Source organism: Passer domesticus, chromosome 4, assembly GCF_036417665.1.
Source record: "Passer domesticus isolate bPasDom1 chromosome 4, bPasDom1.hap1, whole genome shotgun sequence".
Lineage (NCBI taxonomy): Eukaryota > Metazoa > Chordata > Aves > Passeriformes > Passeridae > Passer > Passer domesticus.
Window position 1 is genome coordinate 15,849,358 of NC_087477.1, and position 13,212 is coordinate 15,862,569.

General features: G+C 44.1%; 1 long non-coding RNA gene across 1 annotated transcript in view; it reads left to right on the forward strand.

The window, feature by feature from the left end:
- The window catches only part of LOC135298591 (uncharacterized), a 93,766-nt gene that overhangs the window by 37,311 nt on the left and 43,243 nt on the right, over positions 1-13,212 (forward strand). Inside the window, exons 10-15 of the long non-coding RNA XR_010360602.1 lie at positions 208-354; positions 842-934; positions 1,823-1,923; positions 2,602-2,719; positions 3,449-5,165; positions 12,641-12,757. This is a non-coding gene — a long non-coding RNA (uncharacterized LOC135298591). The remainder of the gene's footprint in view (positions 1-207; positions 355-841; positions 935-1,822; positions 1,924-2,601; positions 2,720-3,448; positions 5,166-12,640; positions 12,758-13,212) is intronic.

The window sequence follows — 13,212 nt, forward strand, 5'->3', positions numbered from 1 at the left end:
CTGTGCTGAAAAAAGCCTTTAGAAGTAACTACATAAAAAGTGTGAGCTTCTGTGCAGGGTTAGGGTCCCTGAATGGATTAATTAAAAACAAAGATGCATTTTCTGTCAGAGGTCTATCCCAAGTAAAATCAAAATGCAATCAGATTCAGCTTTTAGATGGAAACTGACTGTGCAACAATAACCATTTTTCCTTTTTTAACTTCACAGAGTGACTGAAAGAAGGCAGAGAACAAACACTGCCAGTTCCCCTCACTGTCATCAACACTGAAGTACTTTGCTGAAGCAACATGTTAAGAGGCTGGGACTGGACATTTAAAGACTTAAAAGTTACTGAGTTTTCTGCCCAAGTTGATGGTGAGTAACCATTCCCACATTCCTGCAGGATGTGAAGTGTCCGAGCAGGGGAAGGAGCAGGACAGCTGAGGAGCTTCAGTCACAGCCTGTGTTGCTTCAGCTATTGCCAGGGGAAGCTGTTTGGCTCATCAGAGTAGTTTGTATGTAAATGAGGTGAGGTTATTTGTGTTTCAGTGTTACTGAGAAGTCAAACAGCCCTTCTAGAAGGAAATTTTACTTTCATCAACACATGCATTCCACCTTCCTCCCAATGGGGAAGCAATTAGAACAGCAAGGAGAGTATTCCCAAACAGCATTGCTTAACAAACAGGTTTGAAGGGTTTGCTTGCCTTTTTTAAAAATCCAATAATAATACTGACTTGATATCTCTTTTGTCTTTGTATGTCACTGCCTCATGTTTTGAGCATAGACAATCATGCTCAAACAAACAAATCTTCTATTTTGGACATTGGAGTGTTGCTAATGCAATTTTTTTCTTGTTGCATAGTGGGAAAAGATGTAGAAGATAATTCTGGTGTCTCACATGTTCTCAAGAGCTCAGTAAGAGATGGAAAAACTTCAGAAATAGAAATCTAAAATGGTAAGCATTGCTTATCAGGATTTTTCCTAGCTAATATTCTGGGTGTTGGTAGGCAATCCAATCTGATGACATTGTCAAGGTGGGGGGCTGGCAGTTATCCAGTCAGAAATGCTGGATTTTGTTAGTGAGACCATGCTCTGTATGGAGACAGCAATGCCTGGGTGAAATTCCATGGCTCATGCTATGCAGGAAGGCAGGAGAGCAGGTCTTAGGGATTCACTAAGCTCTTGAGGTGTAATTTTGGGGAACTGTCAGTCAGGCTGGGAGTCAGGCTCCCAGAGGATGAGAAGCACACAAATATTTGTCCTTTTTTTTTCTTTCTTCTCCTAATGTGCAACTGAGCATCACGTGAAAGATCTGTTGCAGGCCATGAATCTTACTCTCCAGGGCAGCTGTGGTTGTCTCTGTTCAGTTTTCTCTTCTATACACTTGGGAGCTCTTTTGTGTAAGAGGTGAGCACATTGAGCTAACAGTGGTTCTTAGGAAGGGGATTCACTTCTATCCATGATGGATATTCCAGTGAAGTACCACCTATGAGAAGAAGAGAAAGGGAGAAAGGAAAGGGAACTTGCACCATAGACAAAAAGATACTCCATAGATCTAATCCAAATATAAAAATACTGTCTGCCTTGCTCTTAGAGGTGGTTTGAAAAATTACTGGCTAAGTCAAAAAGAGTCACACCTGGAATTTCAGTTGATATTTCCAGAGGAATTCTTATTAAATGTCTTCCTATGATGTGGAATGATGGTGTGAGAATAAATGAACTTATCATCACATTAGCCACCACGGAGGTTACGCTGTCCATCACTTCATCACCACCTTTTCTCTGCAGTTCCCCCCTAACATGCTGTAGCCTAATGCCCTCTTTTCTCATCACTGGGATGCAGAGGTTCAGTGCCCAGTGCTGCAGTATTGCCTTGGAGATGCCTCCTTTTGGCTTTTGTGCCTTGTTTCATGGGGAGCCTCTCAACAGAGTGGATTTAACTTGGTAAGTCTGTTTGGCTGTCACTGTTACTAACGTGCTCAAACTTGGATAATTTAATTTCTGTCCTTGTAAAAACAGGTTTGTTTTTCAGACCTTTTCCCCCTTGGGACCACAATGATGTAAATGCTGATGTTCTGTGCATTTATGCATACACGTGTCCCAGAGCCTAAAAGCACAATTTCCTATCAACATTTCTAGGCTGGGAACAAAAGCAGGTTTTCACATGAAAAGCACCTTTTTACCTTTGCAAGAAAGCTCTGTGTGAGCTGGGTGTGCTCAGGCAAGTGCACTTCATTAGGTAATTCTGCTCTCAACTGTGTGCTCACAAACCTTTCCCATTTAACCTCGGAGAAGGATGTGCGTGTGTGAAGTCAATGAGCTCTCGCAGCCCTGGAGTCATCCTTTTGGAAACTGTTAACAGCTGCAATAATGATATTTTTAAAGCTGCTTCCTGAGGTTAACAGCTGAAGGCCATTGGAGATCCCTGCTCCAGTTTCCAGCATATCATGGTTAAAGCACTGGTGTGGTGTCCAGCCCCGTGCTGAGACGTGTGCCAGCCACAGCAGCCAGGGCTGTTAAGTTTGTCAGAGGCACCACAGGTACCCAGGGCAGGTGAGTTTGTGCTCAGAACAGCACAACAATGGACAGCAGCAAAGTCCTTGTTCCTCCTCTCTTCCACAGGGGTGATCCTCTGAGCTTCCCTCCCAGCCTGGTGCTCCATGGAGGTGGGCTGGGCTAAGGGATTACAGCAAACTGTATTGAGCTTCCAGAGCAAGGAGAGAAAGGCAGCAGGTGGGAGGTGTGTACAGAACATGGCCTTGGCTGGTGGCACTGGAACCAGGGTCACTGCTGCGTGGTGCCAGCCAGTGCCAGAGCCACTGCTTTTATCTGTATGTCTGTGGCACTGGAGACCCATTGGCAGTGCCAGTGATTTGCTTTGGTCTGGTTAAAAGATGGCTGAAGACTCAAGAACACCCAATTCCAGTGACTTTTTAAAACTGTAGGTATCTCTAGCCTGCTGAAATTAAGTTCTTACTTTGAAAATTCAGAGCTATTGTCTTCCCACAGAACAAAAAGCATAAAAGTATGAAAACTCCAACCCCATAGTCCTCATTTTATCCTGTGGGAGCTACTCTTGATCATGCAAGACCCCACACATTATTCCTATGGGTGCTTGTACTGACAGTCTCTTTTGTAATGTGGCTGCTGTTACAAATCTCCTCTTTTGAATAATGACCTGCTTTTATTCAGAAATAGTTGGGCTGCAGCAGCCCAATCTGTTTGAGATAACAAAGACTGAGCTTTTTAAAGCTGAACTGTTTGAATGCTTTTTAAATCTTTCTTTTTAAAAGAGAGATCTGATACTCCCCAGCACTGTAGGTTATACATTTGCTATAACAAACCACATGCTGCTGATGTGCTGGGGATTTTGACTTTTTAAATAAAATATTTTCCAAATAAATGGCAAAATTCCCCATGGGCACGAGGATATCAACAGTAGTGCTAAACATCTGCTTTGTCTCTGTAGGCTGCACCATGTGGAACCCGGAATATCTGGTTCAGTGCTGTGCCTGTCTCCCATTTATACTCAAAACATCAGCTTTTCTTGGAGAACATTTGGTAAAATCTCCCTTCATTGCTTTAAGCCAATTCCCATGAGGAAACTACTGCTTCAGATCCATGTGAAATTATTCAGATTAGAGAAAAACAAAGTTGTCAACATTTGTGTGCAGAACAAAATACTGCATTGCAATTATAACTGTGGGACAAGGCAAATTCCAACAGCAACGAATACATTGTCATTCTAATATTTTCCCCAGCATTTCCAGTTTTAATAGAGTATTCTCTGGTCCAGAAGACTAATTTCTTTTGTAAGAAAAATTATTAATGTTACTGAATTCAGTCACCAGGTCTGTCTTACCACAGCAGATGAATGCTTGTCATGGAAGTACAAAACATGGCTGACAAAAACAAGATCTTGATTTGTGTCCCCATTTCAACAGCTGTAAGTCAATGTGATATTGTAAAAAAAAGGTGAGAGAACAGCCTTTCTAATGATAGGGTTAAGGGTTATTTAGGGAAAAAAATCGAGCCAAACAACTACGTTTTGTCTCATGTTTGCAAGTATAGAAAACATGTCTGCTGTAAATCATAAACCAAACAGCCAGAGTTATCTGCAGCAACAGGATCTTTCACAATCTTCTGAGGCTCCCTGAATTACAAATTCTCTGCAGTTGCATTGTCTTCTGATTCAATTGCACAGATTAATGTGACCCATTCCTCTTATGTGCATCAGTTTTACTGCATTGTATGTATCATGAGCATGGCTTGTGGTGGAAAAGGGAGTTGCACTGCCACAGGATGAGAGTGAAAAAACATAATTGAGAGACAAGTCATGAACATCCTTTATTATGGCCTAACAGCCATGCTAATAGTCTGCCTTCACATTTATCCATAAAAGGCACTTTAAGAAGCAGTGTCTCACAAAATAAATCTAATTTTGACATTAGGATGCTGTTATAACCTACACAGCCTGTAGATGACATAAAATGGTTGTCTGCCATACACTCAACTGAGAGACACAAACACAGCCCTGACTGGGGGGAGGCATCAAAAACCAGGGCTTCTAGTGCTGGGCTGACTTTTTGTACCCAGAGGAACAATATATTTCCACCTAAGAGCTGTTCACCTTTGTTTGCAGTAGGGATATTATTAATATATAAATGGTGACCAGAGATTTTCACCCAGATTGTACATGTGCAGAACTCCATACATGAAGCTGGAACATCTGTCTCCTGGAAATGTGGCCCAGGAAAGGGAGAGAACCTGTGTAAATATGAACCTCACACCTGCACTGCAGAAAGGCACCTTCTACCTGTCCTTCCACCCAACTGTTCCTCACCCAAGGAGTCCTTTTTGTGCTGTTTTCAGTGCTCATGGAAACAGAAAAACTAAAACTCGTGTGTGAAATTTCCTTCCAAGGAACTAACTGCAGATTGCAGTGGTTATTGGTACTAGTATCTCAAGTCTAATCAGGGAAAATTAGGAGCAAACATTTACTTTGCATCCTACAATCTGTGTTTGGGCTTGAAAACAATAACTTTTTTTTTCTTTTTGTTACTGATTTTCATTTTCTTGATTTTGTTTTTTGTTTAAAGAAAATAATGGGAAAAGGAAATCCATCTCAAGAAAGAGAAAAGCTGTCCTGTCACCGTGGGTTTGGAGAATGAAAGGTGGAGTCCAGGGTGAGAACTGGGCGGAGGGAGCTCCCCTGCCTGAGATGGAGCCCTGCAGGGTGTGAGTGTGGTGTGGGCTGTTACTTTCTCAGGTCTGGAGCTGGGAGCTCCCCTTGTGGGCAGAGCTCCACTCGTGCTTCTGCATGTTCAGTGCCAAACGGGCCAGTCTGTTCCCTGTCCTAATTAGTGTGGGAATTCTCTTTGCTTGGATCGTGCCTTGTGCCAGTTGATTGTAAAAGTGGGAGAAACTCAACAGACAGTTTTGAAGTTATCCATTTCCCCATCCAAAATGGTTTTGGGCAGCAGGGTTCAGTGCTTTCATTCAAGCAGCAGTTCTGTGTTACAGATGGAAAACAAAATGGTGGAAGTACAATTTCCTGCAGGATTCTGCTGAACTTTGAGCGTGAGTGAGAGGACTGATTGTGACTATGCTATTCTTGCCAAATGTTACCTTGCTCCACACCATAGGATGCTATTTAATGCCAGCAAAAGCTTCGTGTTCTGGTCCAGCACTGATGGAGAAAACCTGTGTGCATGTCCATACATGAAATAGTTCACTGCCTTGTGAGCAATGATATATTCCCTGTTGTTGTCTTACATTTTAAGTAGCATTCACCTTTAGCTTTTATTTTGCTAATTTTTATACTTCTATGTTTGATACACCATTCTTATTGACTGAGCAAGATCAGCAGTGCAGATATTTAGCAAGCTTCCCTTCCAACAGTGTTTTATTTTTGTTGAGGAGTTTTTAGTTTGTAACCAGTCAGTCTCTAATTCTGATGAGCTGCGTCAAAGGCTCCCTGTGCCAGATCCTGTCTTTGTGACATTTTTGGAACTCCAGAAATAATAGTGAGGAGTTAAAAATGCAATCCAACAAGACATTGCACCAGGCAGCTACCTAGAGAGACTGCAGGAAGTAATAGCCTTTATTAAACTTGAGAAAAACTAGCAGCTGACTATACTTTGTTTAGTGCCAGTAGTTATGTGTGTTTCTGTGATAGAACAGCTTTGACAAGCCACTCAGACAGTTCAAACAGCCTCATTATCCACAAATCCGACTCTGTTACTGTTGAGGGGCTCTGCTGATTTATTAGTGCAGTGCTGCCTTACACTTGGTTTATTCTTTGGACGTGTTTCCAGAGGGTTTAGTTTCACAGTCTCTTGGGCATCGCATTTTGTTGACTGGCCATCATCTAAACTTGGCCAAGAGCAATCAGATGAGCTTTCTGCCCAAGCTCTGTAAGCTACATCTGTTCTCAGTAATTGACAGTGCAGAAATCCTCCCCACAACTCCTCCTCGGGGCACGCTGTATCCTCACTTGCCCTGCACATCCATCACTTAGTTGGCTCTGCACATCAGTCCTGCCTTGTATGCACTGTTCCAGCAGAACTTCCAGTGCTGGGGACGAGGAGATGTGGTTTGGGAGAAAGAGGTGGCATCACCAGCAGCGGGAAAGGAAGGCTGAGCATCAGGGAGCACTTGGCAGGACGTAGAGGATGCACCACTGACAGCACAGGCGCACGGCAGCTGCCCTGTCCTTCCCCTGAAAGCCAAGGCATTTGGATCCCAGCAGGTCCCATTTTCTGTACAGTGTTTGTGCCACTGCAGAGTTCCCGTCCCTGAACAGGGCATCAGATGGACCTGCAGGAATTCAATCCCATTTTCTGTTTTGTACCAGCAGGAGAATCAACCTAAGGAAAAGGAGGTGGGTTACAGAGAGCTGACAAGGCTGTGGCTCTGTGTGAGCACTGCCCAGCAACAATGAAAACATCCCCAAATTCTCAGCACTTTTTCCAGCACAGATCCAAACCACAGCCCCATAGCAGCTGCTGGGGAAGAGAGGGGAACTGCCCCAGCCCAAAGCAGCACACTGAGGTGCTTGCATTGTCTCCTTCTGCTTTTATTAATGGATTTTTATGTGAGAGTGTGGTGGTTGAAAAGCAACCTACCACGGTGGCTGCATACATTGGGAAAACTCTTCTTGAAATGTGTGGGCTGACCCGTGTGCTATTGTGTGTCCAAATGGATTTAGTGTATCATAACACTCCTAGAAAAACAAAAGGACAAAGAAGATGGGATTGCTAAGGGAGACATTAGATTTCATTTCACACTGGTAATAGTTTAGAGATGTGTGCTGAGCAAAATGGGATTCAATTGTGTGGCACTTTTCTTTTTTATTGCTGCTAAGTGATTTCAGTACCCAGTCTAAAGTGATATTGAGAGTGTTTGATGGAACGGGGATGAAATCAGGGAGTGCTGGAGGCTCAGAGGAGGCCACAAATCTCTACTTGACTGGAGGGAGCCTTGGGGAGCCATCCCAGCTGGCCTCAGCAGGTGCTGTTTAACCTGAGGCTGCTGGTGAGCACCTTGCAGTGTAAGGCACTGCTGGGGGTTAGAGGGAGCGACGTGCCCAGATTGCATTTTGGACATCAAGTGATGTCACATGGTTTTGGCTTTGCCGTGAACTTCCCGCTCTCAGGAGCATTTATGGCTAAAAGTTATTGCCCAGCTGGTGCTGCCTGACAGACATATCATAAGTGGGCAATGCTTTAAGCCCTGTAACCTTTAAATCTGTGGCTGTTGGGAGCTGATGAGGATTGCTACACAAACAAGGAGGCACAGCTGCAGTCCACAAGGGAAGGGTCACAAATATTGTGCTGGGGGAGGGGGTCACTTCTCCTGAATGTGTGTCCTGCTGCTGATGAAGCCACAGAAGGGGAGTGTTGTCATTTGCTCTACATATCCTGCATTGTCGTGGTAAGAGTCATTTCTCAGTTTCTTGAGTTTTGACTCAAATGTTCATTATTTGCTTTGTGTAACAGTGTACAGTGTAGGATCCTAAATCAGATGACGACAGGAGGAGCCTGAGGGACACAGGTGGAACTGTTTGAGAATCTGTGGTTTGGCTTCTGCAGGTTTTGGACAAAGAACTGAAGAAGTGTGAAATGAGGGCAGTAGAGAAAAATGCATCAGACAAAGCCAGTGGCTCAGTAGGCACACACATTAAGTGAGGGTGTCACAAACCTGTTTTTGTTTTCTATGTAACAGGGTTACAATGGAAAAACAAGTTTCTGTTCTGCAAGAAGAGGCTCAGGAGCTACACTATATTGTCCTTGCTATGCTTTTGGAATCCTTTCTATTACTAGGCATCATCTCATTTTCTCTAACAAAACACTGAGTTGCTGTTGAAGTGCTGTGAAATTTAAAAAACAAAACCAAAACAACCAACCTTTGAGAAGATTTTAAATTCATGTCTTGCAGTTAAACAGCCTTGGCGTTTTTTTCTGGAACCAAAGGCTCCTAACTTATTGTCAGCATAGACTATTTTGTACAGCTTCTGTGGAGTACTTTGAGTGCAAACTTCTGGGTTTGGTCTTACTTAGCAGCATCATATTTTGGTTTAAAACCGGTTGGAGTAAATAGTGCAGAAACCCAGCCAGGGTTTGATGAAAGCTTCCCATGTTTTCACTGAGCGCACGTGCTGTGCTTCCATTTGAGGGCACAAACGCGGCTGTCACTCGGCCCCACTGCCGTGCTTCCATTTGAGGGCACAAACGCGGCTGTCACTCGGCCCCACTGCCGTGCTTCCATTTGAGGGCCAAACGCGGCTGTCACTCGGCCCCGCTGCCGTGCGAGGCCGTGCAAGGAGGAGAAGGGAGCTCAGGGCCCCGCGTCCTGGCACCGCCCGCCCAGCCCAGCCCGGCTCCCCGCGCTGCTCCGGGCACAGCGGGCGGAGCGCGGCGTTCCGCCTCTCCCGCGGGCTCCCGCCGCTCCCGGGGCTGTCCCCACCGGGCCCGTGTGTGACGTGCCAGCTCTGGCAGCAGACGGGACTCGTGCAGAGCCGTCGGTGGTGGCTGCTGAAGCTGCATTAGCGGGGCCGGCACAGCGGCGGTGCTGCGCTCGGATTGGAAGTGGCACCGTTTCATTTCTCCGTGTGTGAGCGGATCATTTGCTTTGTGCTGAGATACTTTGCCTGTGTAATAATGTATTGCATTCTGTAGCATCCAGGGACCTTATTCTTTAAGATACAGAACGCATTTGAGGAATGTGTGCTCCTGGTATTACTATTTTTAATTTTCTCTTGGCAACTGAATTTTCTGCTGCAGAGGACAATGAAGTGAGATGTGTTTGCTGGATTCCAGTTTAGTTTAAGAAATCACAATGGCAATTTACATATGTTTTACCCTTACATGAAGATTTTCACTATTTACCATAACTGGATTAGATTCTAGTTATGTGCAGAACTGACTGGAAAATAAAGTGGCACCCTGATTTGCATTCATTCTGCACCAGTGGCTGCCCTGTCAGATTTGCAAAGTGTGGAAGATTTGCCCGGAGCTGGATTTGTGTATTACCTGTTCCTGCAGGCTAAAGCTTCAAGTATGTGTTGGCCCAAACCCCTGACATGTATAAGGAGTGACATTCTGTTAGCAGGGAGTAGGAATACTGGAATTACAATGCACTCAGTGCTCAGTGTAGACGAGGGCTGGGGGAAGGTTTGTGCCACACAGCCAGGAGCCCTCATTTATAGAGTGTGCAAAGAGCTGCTGCGTGCAAGGTGATCCCAGCCTGGCACTTCCAGGCCGCTTCCTGCTCCCATTGCTGCCCTCCAAGGCAGAGGGGTCGGGTCTGGAGATGTGTTATCAGGCAGCAAAAGAGCTTGCTGTTAGCAGCACATGGGTGTGCTAAAATCTTCCCCTCCAATTGAAGGTGTGTGATTTCAGGGGGCAAATATTAATTTATCTGTTTTCTCACACTGTTTCCCCCTCACAGATTTTGTTCATAGGTGTAGCTAACTGTGGACAACTAGTAACAGTTTCACTGTAAGAGTGAAAGTTAAGAAACAAATGCTGCTGTGTGCTTACAAAATATACATTATTACTGAAATGTTCTATGCTAAGAAAAGATTGTCTTTCTGTAGTTACTTTTTGTCCTTATTTTCCCTTATTTTTCCTTTGTCATGCAAAATTTCTCTTCTCAGGCCTAATGCCTGGCTCCCATTCTGAGGTACCTTTTATTCTTTGCTGACTTGTAGGCAAAGTCCTGTTCACTACAGGACATGGACTTTCCCCATGTGCTGAGTGAAGTATTTGTTTCACCAACTCTTGTCCACTCTGTTATCAGACAAATTTTTAGTAGAGAAGTTTAAGTCACCCTTTACTCTGCTGTTCACTGTGGCCATCTCTGAGCTGTTGCAATCAAACCCCATGTCCTGATGCACAGGCCAACACTAAAATATCACCAACAGATTGGTGTTGGTATTTCTGCAAATTTGTATTTGTAATTGTGGTTGTTCCTCTTTCCATCTGATAGGGAGAGGAAGGGACTCAGAGGTAGATTTAATTCAAAATGTTTCAGCTTGAGCTAGGCAGATTTGTTAAAAGCTGAATTAATAAACTTGGATATAAGGCTGTGCTGTCACAGATAGAAATGTCTGAAGCCTTTACTACAGCAGCAGCCTCACTTTGCACATTGTGCTTCTTGGATGCACATTCACAGCCCTAAAGCTTGGCCCCTCGACAGAAACAGAGAACTAGGAGCCATATCCTGATGTCCCAGTCCTGATCACCTCCTGGTGCAGTCTGCTCGTTAGTAGTGAGCTGTGTCATCTCTGGGGTCCTGTGCTGATGAGACTTGGCAGTACAATCCATGAGCAGTCAGGTGGTGTGAGAGGGAGTGAACAGTCAGCTCTGTCTGTGTCACACTGAGGGCCCAGCTCCCTCTCCTTTCACCAGGGGAAGTTTCCAAGGCCTCTCGCCAGGTCACAGCTCTGCCCTGTGTCTGAGGGTGCTGATGTGCATCAGCAGCTGGATTTGCGCTCTTGTCACATTGCTCAGGCAAGGGGGCTTTGGTGTACTCAGGTATGGATTTGGGCTAAAGCTGCTTCTGTCAGTGCTCTGAGAGACAGGACACACCTCAGGGCTGATTCCCAATTACAATTTGTCTCCATCCCTTTCACACCCATCCCACAGAGCTTTCACGGGCACTGGGGACACAGAGGTGCTCATTAAACTCCAGAGGCCGCCCAGGTTTTCACCTGCTCAGGTACATGTGTCTTGTGTTCAGTAGAAGGGGGTGAAAAATACTTAAATTGGTCATTCTGAAAGATCTTCCATCAGGAGGCAAAATACGTCTCAGTTTACTTTAAAATTCAGCTTGTTGTGGTTCATCTCCCAGAAGCTGCCAGTGAACTGCTGTTTGCATACAGCCCTGAGCAGCTGCACATCTCCTTACCATGGTGCTGAATTACCATGTGCATAGGAGCTCTTGGCCCTCTCCATGCAGATATAAAATGGTATTAATTGTGTAGGGAGTGCACAGGCAGTGTGTGACACCATTAGCAGTAAAATGAACACGTCTCAGGAGCTGAACAGATTGGTAAAAACCCAAACTGATAAATATTTTGGTAATGATACTTTGATATTATCTGATGGCCAAGTGACTGCTTTCAGAGATCCCAAAGATCTCAGTTGCTAATTGGCAGTGACATCTTGGTGCTAATAAGATAATGATGGTGCCAGTGGAAGATGAAATAATGGGGACACGCAAAATCAGGGACATGCAAAAGGACAGCAGGAAGGGCTTCCTTAAATAGTAGGACACTTCAGTGAGTAGAAAAAATGCCTCTCGTTGTTCTCATTTCTGCTCTTTGGGGTTTGATTTTGTGTGTGTTTTTAAATAGATGGTAATTCTTTTATCCCTTTTATGTTTTATTTAATCTCACAGTATCAGTGTTGCAGCTGCTTTAAACAGAGAACATTCTGTGACTTGTTTCAGAGAGAAAGTGTTTTAAATTTTGTAAGCCTTTCCCATTATAACTTTTCTTGTTAAATACCTGACACACAGAGATAACCTGCACTCACTTTAGTCTGGTATCAGGGCTCTTTGGTTGCTGCTGTTTTGGTGCAATAAGCTGTGCATGAGCAAAATTTTATTTTTGCAGAATATTGCAATGAAATAAAAGTAAAAAATGGCTAATTTCACTATGCTGTGCCTTTACTTGAGGGTGACTACCACATTATAACCTCCCTGGCTCTGAACCACTGCCAGGAGGTAACAAACGGGCCAAATAAAATCTGTTGCAAAGGTGTGCTCATGTCTAGAAGTCTGGTGTAGTTTTCTCTAGATACAACACAATTTGATGATTCTGTAATTCTATTTCAGTCACGTGTATAAAATCAGTCCTGCAGACTTGAAATGACTTGCTGCTTTTGGTTCATCACGGAGGGGCACACTTTCATTCTCCAGGAAGGTTAATAGCTTCATGCATTCATTGTCTAAGTAATTCCTTAAATTCTCAATGCTTACATATGAGACATTTTTAGTGGCTTATATTTTCTTTTATTGAAATATATTGCAGGAAGTACCTTAGAGCTGCTTCATTGAGTTCCATTGTAAAATGCTGTGTGCCTCAGAAAGAAATATTCATCTGTAATAGTTGCTCTTAAAGGGAGATCTCAACTCTCTGCTTGAAAACCTGCAGGAAATCTCTCTCCACTTCCTGAGAGACACCAAGAGGTGCTCCTGTCCTGCTGCTGCTGAAGCCAGTGAAAGAGGTTCCCTTGCTCAGAGGTCAGTGTAATACCACGATGAGAATGAAGTGAGTTAAGGAAATGCTGATTCATTGGTATTTTCACCTCAGGTTGGGATAATGCTACTCACAGTCTGGGTAAAACAAAAATCCCCCCTTTTCACCTTTTCTTATTATTTTGAGTATACAGAGATGGAAGTGCAAAGTGACAGAGCTGAGATCCAAATGGGACTTCAAGGAGGGTAGGAGCTGTTTGTGAAAATCTGTGCTGTTTGAAATGGCCCTGTGGGTTTTTGATGAATAGAATTGCTTTCCCTGGTGGTGGTTGGCTTTGATTCCTTTTGCTACAGCTGCTTTAGTAAAATACATTTGGTGGTGATGCTGGGTGATGCACCCCAGTGAAAATGTATTGATTTTCTGAAAAGTCCATTTTTTGAAATGTTTTTACACTGTGTTTTTACATATATTTGCTTGTGACTTAATTGCTCCATCTATGAGCTGCTGCACATCCTGCTGATGTAGCT